The sequence below is a fragment of the Rutidosis leptorrhynchoides genome, chromosome 4 (assembly GCF_046630445.1).
Source record: "Rutidosis leptorrhynchoides isolate AG116_Rl617_1_P2 chromosome 4, CSIRO_AGI_Rlap_v1, whole genome shotgun sequence".
NCBI classification, from domain to species: domain Eukaryota; kingdom Viridiplantae; phylum Streptophyta; class Magnoliopsida; order Asterales; family Asteraceae; genus Rutidosis; species Rutidosis leptorrhynchoides.
This window is the reverse complement of record NC_092336.1, coordinates 546204799-546213848: the sequence shown is the minus strand read 5'-3', so window position 1 is coordinate 546213848 and position 9050 is coordinate 546204799.

Here is a 9050-nt window from a genome sequence, read left to right as displayed (position 1 = left end):
GGCTGCTAAGAGCTGATCATTGGAGTGTATATACCAATAGTACATACATCTAAAAGCTGTGTATTGTACGAGTACGAATACGGGTGCATACGAGTAGAATTGTTGATGAAACTGAACGAGGATGTAATTGTAAGCATTTTTGTTAAGTAGAAGTATTTTGATAAGTGTCTTGAAGTCTTTCAAAAGTGTATGAATACATATTAAAACACTACATGTATATACATTTTAACTGAGTCGTTAAGTCATCGTTAGTCGTTACATGTAAGTGTTGTTTTGAAACCTTTAGGTTAACGATCTTGTTAAATGTTGTTAACCCAATGTTTATAATATCAAATGAGATTTTAAATTATTATATTATCATGATATTATGATGTACGAATATCTCTTAATATGATATATATACATTAAATGTCGTTACAACGATAATCGTTACATATATGTCTCGTTTCAAAATCATTAAGTTAGTAGTCTTGTTTTTACAAATGAAGTTCATTGTTAATATACTTAATGATATGTTTACTTATCATAATATCATGTTAACTATATATATAACCATATATATGTCATCATATAGTTTTTACAAGTTTTAACGTTCGTGAATCACCGGTCAACTTGGGTGGTCAATTGTCTATATGATACCTATTTCAATTAATCAAGTATTAACAAGTTTGATTGCTTAACATGCACTTAATCATGTAAATAACAATTTCATTTAATATATATATAAACATGGAAAAGTTCGGGTCACTACAGTACCTACCCGTTAAATAAATTTCGTCCCGAAATTTTAAGCAGTTGGAGGTGTTGACGTATCTTCTGGAAATAAATGCGGGTATTTCTTCTTCATCTGATCTTCTCGTTCCCAGGTGAACTCGGGTCCTCTACGAGCATTCCATCGAACCTTAACAATTGGTATCTTATTTTGCTTAAGTCTTTTAACCTCACGATCCTTTATTTCGACGGGTTCTTCGATGAATTGAAGTTTTTCATTGATTTGGATTTCATCTAATGGAATAGTGAGATCTTCTTTAGCAAAACATTTCTTCAAATTCGAGATGTGGAAAGTGTTATGTACAGCCGCGAGTTGTTGAGGTAACTCAAGTCGGTAAGCTGCTGGTCCGACACGATCAATAATCTTGAATGGTCCGATATACCTTGGATTTAATTTCCCTCGTTTACCAAATCGAATAACGCCTTTCCAAGGTGCAACTTTAAGCATGACCATCTCTCCAATTTCAAATTCTATATCTTTTCTTTTAATGTCAGCGTAGCTCTTTTGTCGACTTTGGGCGATTTTCAACCGTTGTTGAATTTGGATGATCTTCTCGGTAGTTTCTTATATTATCTACGGACCTGTAATCTGTCTATCCCCCACTTCACTCCAACAAATCGGAGACCTGCACTTTCTACCATAAAGTGCTTCAAACGGCGCCATCTCAATGCTTGAATGGTAGCTGTTATTGTAGGAAAATTCTGCTAACGGTAGATGTCGATCCCAACTGTTTCCAAAATCAATAACACATGCTCGTAGCATGTCTTCAAGCATTTGCATCATCCTTTTGCTCTACCCATCAGTTTGTGGATGATAGGCAGTACTCATGTCTAGACGAGTTCCTAATGCTTGCTGTAATGTCTGCCAGAATCTTGAAATAAATCTGCCATCCCTATCAGAGATAATAGAGATTGGTATTCCATGTCTGGAGACCACTTCCTTCAAATACAGTCGTGCTAACTTCTCCATCTTGTCATCTTCTCTTATTGGCAGGAAGTGTGCTGATTTGGTGAGACGATCAACTATTACCCAAATAGTATCAAAACCACTTGCAGTCCTTGGCAATTTAGTGATGAAATCCATGGTAATGTTTTCCCATTTCCATTCCGGGATTTCGGGTTGTTGAAGTAGACCTGGTGGTTTCTGATGCTCAGGTTTGACCTTAGAACACGTCAAACATTCTCCTACGTATTTAGCAACATCGGCTTTCATACCCGGCCACCAAAAATATTTCTTGAGATCCTTGTACATCTTCCCCGTTCCAGGATGTATTGAGTATCTGGTTTTATGAGCTTCTCTAAGTACCATTTCTCTCATATCTCCAAATTTTGGTACCCAAATCCTTTCAGCCCTATACCGGATTCCATCTTCCCGAATATTAAGATGCTTCTCCGATCCTTTGGGTATTTCATCCTTTAAATTTCCCTCTTTTACAACTCCTTGTTGCGCCTCCTTTATTTGAGTAGTAAGGTTATTGTAAATCATTATATTCATAGATTTTACTCGAATGGGTTCTCTGTCCTTCCTGCTCAAGGCGTCGGCTACCACATTTGCCTTTCCCGGGTGGTAACGAATCTCAAAGTCATAATCATTCAACAATTCAATCCACCTACGCTGCCTCATATTCAGTTGTTTCTGATTAAATATGTGTTGAAGACTTTTGTGGTCTATATATATAATACTTTTGACCCCATATAAGTAGTGCCTCCAAGTCTTTAATGCAAAAACAACCGCACCTAATTCCAAATCATGCGTCGTATAATTTTGTTCGTGAATCTTCAATTGTCTAAACGCATAAGCAATCACATTCGTTCGTTGCATTAATACACAACCGAGACCTTGCTTTGATGCGTCACAATAAATCACAAAATCATCATTCCCTTCAGGCAATGACAATATAGGTGCTGTAGTTAGCTTTTTCTTCAATAACTGAAACGCTTTCTCTTGTTCATCCTTCCATTCAAATTTCTTCCCTTTATGCGTTAATGCAGTCAAGGGTTTTACTATTCTGGAAAAGTCTTGGATGAACCTTCTGTAGTAACCAGCTAGTCCTAAAAACTGGCGTATGTGTTTCGGAGTTTTCGGGGTTTCCCACTTTTCAACAGTTTCTATCTTTGCCGGATCCACCTTAATACCTTCTTTGTTCACTATGTGACCGAGGAATTGAACTTCTTCCAACCAAAATGCACACTTTGAAAACTTAGTGAACAATTCTTCCTTCCTCAATACTTCTAACACCTTTCTCAAATGTTCACTGTGTTCTTGGTCATTCTTTGAGTAAATAAGTATGTCTTCAATGAAAACAATGACAAAATTGTCAAGGTATGGTCCACACACTTGGTTCATAAGGTCCATGAACACAGCTGGTGCATTAGTTAAACCAAATGGCATGACCATAAACTCGTAATGACCGTAACGTGTTCTGAAAGCAGTCTTTGGAATATCATCTTCTTTCACCCGCATTTGATGATACCCGGAACGTAAGTCAATCTTTGATTAAACAGACGAGCCTTGTAGTTGATCAAATAAGTCGTCGATTCTCGGTAGTTGGTAGCAGTTCTTGATGGTAAGTTTGTTCAGCTCTCGGTAGTCGATACACAACCTGAATGTACCATCTTTCTTCTTAACAAACAAAACAGGAGCTCCCCACGGTGATGTGCTTGGTCGAATGAAACCACGCTCTAAAAGTTCTTGTAATTGGATTTGCAGTTCTTTCATCTCGCTGGGTGTGAGTCTGTAAGGAGCACGAGCTATTGGTGCAGATCCTGGTACAAGATCTATTTGAAATTCAACGGATCGATGTGGGGGTAATCCCGGTAATTCTTTCGGAAATACATCAGGAAATTCTTTTGCGACGGGAACATCATTGATGCTCTTTTCTTCAGTTTGTACTTTCTCGACGTGTGCTAGAACAGCATAGCAACCTTTTCTTATTAGTTTTTGTGCCTTCAAATTACTAATAAGATGTAGCTTCGTGTTGCCCTTTTCTCCGTACACCATTAAGGGTTTTCCTTTTTCTCGTATAATGCGAATTGCATTTTTGTAACAAACGATCTCTGCTTTCACTTCTTTCAACCAGTCCATACCGATTATCACATCAAAACTCCCTAACTCTACTGGTATCAAGTCAATCTTAAATGTTTCGCTAACCAGTTTAATTTCTCGATTCCGACATATATTATCTGCTGAAATTAATTTACCATTTGCTAATTCAAGTAAAAATTTACTATCCAAAGGCGTCAATGGACAACTTAATTTAGCACAAAAATCTCTACTCATATAGCTTCTATCTGCACCCGAATCAAATAAAACGTAAGCAGATTTATTGTCAATAAGAAACGTACCCGTAACAAGCTCCGGGTCTTCCTGTGCCTCTGCCACATTAATATTGAAAACTCTTCCGCGGCCTTGTCCATTCGTATTCTCCTGGTTCGGGAAATTTCTAATAATGTGGCCCGGTTTTCCACATTTATAACAAACTACATTGGCATAACTTGCTCCAACACTACTTGCTCTGCCATTACTCGTTCCGACACCATTTGTTCCTTTCGTTCTGTTAACCCCTGGTCCGTACACCTCACACTTCGCCGTGCTATGACCATTTCTTTTACACTTGTTGCAAAATTTGGTGCAGAACCCCGAGTGATACTTTTCACACCTTTGGCTTAGCTGCTTCTGATTGTTGTTGTTGTTGCGGTTATTATTGTTGTTGGAATGATTGTTGTAGTTGTTGTTGTTGTTTTGCCGTTTGTTGTAGTTGCGATTGATGTTGCGATTGTTGGGATAGTTGTTGTTGTTTTGGTGACTCTTATCACCGTTTTCCTCCCACTTTCTTTTGACTAGCTTCACATTGGCCTCTTCGGCCGCCTGTTCTTTAATTCTTACCTCAATCTGGTTCACTAGTTTGTGAGCCATTCTACATGCCTTTTGTATGGAGGCAGGCTCGTGTGAACTTATATCTTCTTGGATTCTCTCCGGTAACCCTTTCACAAACGCGTCAATCTTCTCTTCCTCATCTTTGAACGCTCTCGGACACAATAGGCACAATTCTGTGAATAGTCTTTCGTACGAAGTAATATCGAATCCTTGTGTTCGTAACCCTCTAAGTTCTGACTTGAGCTTATTGACCTCGGTTCTAGGACGGTACTTCTCGTTCATCAAGTGCTTGAATGCTGACCACGGTAGCGCGTAAGCAGCATCTTGTCCCACTTGCTCTAGATAGGTATTCCACCATGTTAACGCAATACCTGTGAAGGTATGCGTAGCGTACTTCACTTTGTCTCCTTCAGCACACTTACTTATGGCAAAGACCGATTCAACTTTCTCGGTCCACCGTTTCAATCCGATTGGTCCTTCGGTCGCATTAAATTCTGAAGGTTTGCAGGTAGTGAATTCCTTGTAGGAGCATCCTATACGATTTCTTGCGCCGTTAGCTGTATTGCTAGATTTAGAGTTATTGTTGGTATGTAGCGCGGCCTGTACTGCGGCTATGTTTGAAACAAGAAAGGCACGAAATTCCTCTTCGCTCATATTCAAGGTGTGTCGAGTAGTCGGTGCCATTTCCTTCAAAATAGTCAATTGAAACGAGTTAATCATATAGAATATCAAGAGTAGTCAATAGTATTTCGTAGCGTAATATGAATTTATTTATAAAAGCTCTTTCTTCATATTAGCATTTTATACTCTTTAATTCGGGTAGTACCTACCCGTTAAGTTCATACTTAGTAGCTAACATACCATTTCAACTACTACAATTCTATATGAAAAACTAATCACAACAAAAAATTAATAATATCATATTCAAACCTTTATACAATAACTTGCAAACTTACAATACCGCTATTTTACATATAGTATGAAATATAGCACATAAAACTTTGATACAAAGTAGTTGCGAAGATAATTCTAGTTAATAAATAAGGCGTTCATCAAAGGCAATAAAGACACGTAATTCATACGTCCAGAAACAAGTCATGCATTCTGGTTTTACTAATACCACTTCCCATCCTTGGTTTTGTGGAACATAACCGTTGTGACCAATAGTAAGACAATGTGTTGTAACGTCGTCAAAAGGATGAAGGTTACGTAATGACCAACAGTCTCGTAATAACCTAAAAACCTCATTTCTTACCCCAATTACCGACTCCGTCATTTGTGAGAACGTTTTGTTTAATAGTTGTAGCCCGATGTTCTTGTTCTCACTTTGGTGAGAAGCGAACATTACTAACCCGTAAGCATAACATGCTTCTTTATGTTGCATGTTAGCCGCTTTTTCTAAATCACGAAGTCCTATATTTGGATATATTGAGTCAAAATAATTTCTTAACCCGTTGCGTAAAATAGCATTTGGGTTCCCCGCAATGTATGCGTCAAAGTAAACACATCGTAACTTATGGATTTCCCAATGTGATATCCCCCATCTTTCGAACGAAAGCCTTTTATAAACCAAAGAATTCTTGGAAAGTTCTTCGAATGTCTTAAAAACTGATCTCGCCTTAAATAGTTGTGCCGAGGAATTCTGACCGACTCTAGACAAGATTTCATCAATCATGTCTCCGGGTAGGTCTCTTAAAATATTGGGTTGTCTATTCATTTTGTGTTTTTATACTATAAAATAGACAAGAGTTAGATTCATAAAAAAATGCTTACTAATACAAGCAATTTTTACATATATCATAAAGCATAAGCACACTATATTACATATATTACACCACACGAATACAACTATCTTATTCTGACTCGCTCGTTTCTTCTTCTTTAGTTTTGGTTTGTTTTGCCAAGTTTCTAGGGATATATGATGTTCCCCTAATACGAGCCGTCGTTTTCCACATTGGTTTAGAAAAACCTGGTGGTTTAGAGGTTCCCGGGTTATTGTCACAACTTAAGAAATACGGGTGTTGACGATACATATAAAGTTCATCGGGTTTGGAATCAAATTTCTCTATTTTTATGCCCTTTCCCTTATTGTTCTCTTTTGCCTTATTAAATTGTGTTGGGGTAATTTCTATAACATCATCGGAATCCTTGTCGGGATCCGATTCATCGGAGAATTGGTAATCCTCCCAATACTTTGCTTTCTTGGCCGGAACACCATTGACCATAATTAACTTTGGTCGGTTGGTTGAGGATTTTCTTCTACTTAACCGTTTTATTATTTCTCCCACTGGTTCTATTTCTTCTTCCGGTTCCGATTCTTCTTCCGGTTCCGATTCTTCTTCCGGTTCCGACTCTTCTTCCGGTTCCTCTTCGAAAACTTGTGAATCAGTCCACGAATCATTCCAATTTATATTTGACTCTTCATTATTATTAGGTGAGTCAATGGGACTTGTTCTAGAGGTAGACATCTATCACATAATATCAAACACGTTAAGAGATTAATATATCACATAATATTCACATGTTAAAAATATATAGTTTCCAACAAAATTTGTTAAGCAATCATTTTTCAAGTAAACACGGTCGAAGTCCAGACTCACTAATGCATCCTAACAAACTCGATAAGACACACTAATGCAAAATTCTGGTTCTCTAAGATCAACGCTCGGATACCAACTGAAATGTCCCGTTCTTATTGATTAAAAACGTTCCATATTAATTGATTTCGTTGCGAGGTTTTGACCTCTATATGAGATGTTTTTCAAAGACTGCATTCATTTTAAAACAAACCATAACCTTTATTTCATCAATAAAGGTTTAAAAAGCTTTACGTAGATTATCAAATAATGATAATCTAAAATATCCTGTTTACACACGACTATTACATAATGGTTTACAATAAAAATATGTTACAACGAAATAAGTTTCTTGAATGCAGTTTTTACACAATATCATACAAGCATGGACTCTAAATCTTGTCCTTATTTAAGTATGCGACAGCGGAAGCTCTTAATAATCACCTGAGAATAAACATGCTTAAAACGTCAACAAAAATGTTGGTGAGTTATAGGTTTAACCTATATATATCAAATCGTAACAATAGACCACAAGATTTCATATTTCAATATACATCCCATACATAGAGATAAAAATCATTCATATTGTGAACACCTGGTAACCGACATTAACAAGATGCATATATAAGAATATCCCCATCATTCCGGGACACCCTTCGGATATGATATAAATTTCGAAGTACTAAAGCATCCGGTACTTTGGATGGGGTTTGTTAGGCCCAATAGATCTATCTTTAGGATTCACGTCAATTAGGGTGTCTGTTCCCTAATTCTTAGATTACCAGACTTAATAAAAAGGGACATATTCGATTTCGATAATTCAACCATAGAATGTAGTTTCATGTACTTGTGTCTATTTTGTAAATCATTTATAAAACCTTCATGTATTCTCATCCCAAAAATATTAGATTTTAAAAGTGGGACTATAACTCACTTTCACAGATTTTTACTTCGTCGGGAAGTAAGACTTGGCCACTGGTCGATTCACGAACCTATAACAAATATGTACATATATATCAAAGTATGTTTAAAATATATTTACAACACTTTTAATACATTATGATGTTTTAAGTTTATTAAGTGAGATGTCCTCGTTAGTAACCTACAACTAGTTGTCCACAGTTAGATGTACAGAAATAAATTGATATATATTATCTTGAATCAATCCACGACCCAGTGTATACACGTCTCAGGCTAGATCACAACTCAAAGTATATATATTTTTGGAATCAACCTCAACCCTGTATAGCTAACTCCAACATTACTGCATATAGAGTGTCTATGGTTGTTCCAAAAAATATATATACATGGTTCGATATGATATGTCAAAACATTTGCATACGTGTCTATGGTATCCTAAGATTACATAATATATTAGAATACATGTATAATACAATATAAGTTAGCTAGGATATGATTTGTATAGAATTGTTAATATTTCCCGTAGCTACAAAAATAAAAAATATCCAATCTTGTTTTACCCATAACTTCTTCATTTTAAATTCGTTTTGAGTGAATCAAATTGATATGGTTTCATATTGAACTCTATTTTATGAATCTAAACAGAAAAATTATTGGTTTATAGTCAGAAATATAAGTTACAAGTTGTTTTTGTAAGAGGTAGTCATTTCAGTCGAAAGAACGACGTCTTGATGACCATTTTGAAAAACATACTTCCACTTTGAGTTTAACCATGATTTTTGGATATAGTTTCATGTTCATAAGAAAAATCATTTTCCCAGAAGAACAACTTTTAAATCAAAGTTTATCATAGTTTTTAATTATCAAACCCAAAACAGCCCGTGGTGTTACTACGACGGCGTATG